Raw genomic sequence first — 364 nt, forward strand, 5'->3', positions numbered from 1 at the left:
GTGCTCAGTTAAGCGGTGAAACGGCCTTGGCGATATCTGAGGGAGACACATTTCTCTTAAGTCTCTTGTTATTATAGTAAAACCTTCATAAATTAAATCGAATTACCACTAATGACAAATTACATATCAAATTGAAAACTGACTCTTCTGTAACTTTGGGTATTTTATCTGTAAAAGCCATGAACAGGATATATGATTACATTACATATACCTGTACCCAACTTTGTTTATTTCAGAATTAACTTTCTCGTATGCTTCCTCAAATTACTTACTCAAAGTATAAAGTGTACCCCCTACAAAATATATCACATTGACAACCATTATAACCACACACACACACACACACACACACACACACACACAC

At 34.6% G+C, this 364-nt stretch overlaps 1 protein-coding gene across 1 annotated transcript in view; it reads right to left on the reverse strand.

Annotated features, from left to right (window-relative positions):
- The window catches only part of LOC122257394 (carbohydrate sulfotransferase 6), a 21,602-nt gene extending 21,485 nt beyond the window's left edge, over window positions 1–117 (reverse strand). Inside the window, exon 1 of the mRNA XM_086537180.1 lies at window positions 1–117. This exon is cut by the window's left edge and continues 12 nt beyond it. The gene's annotated coding sequence lies outside the window, so the exon portion shown is untranslated.
- Between the last annotated feature and the right edge of the window lie 247 nt (window positions 118–364).

This window comes from Penaeus japonicus, unplaced genomic scaffold (assembly GCF_977035675.1).
Source record: "Penaeus japonicus unplaced genomic scaffold, GWHDUDI00000001_assembly GWHDUDI00000005, whole genome shotgun sequence".
Lineage (NCBI taxonomy): Eukaryota > Metazoa > Arthropoda > Malacostraca > Decapoda > Penaeidae > Penaeus > Penaeus japonicus.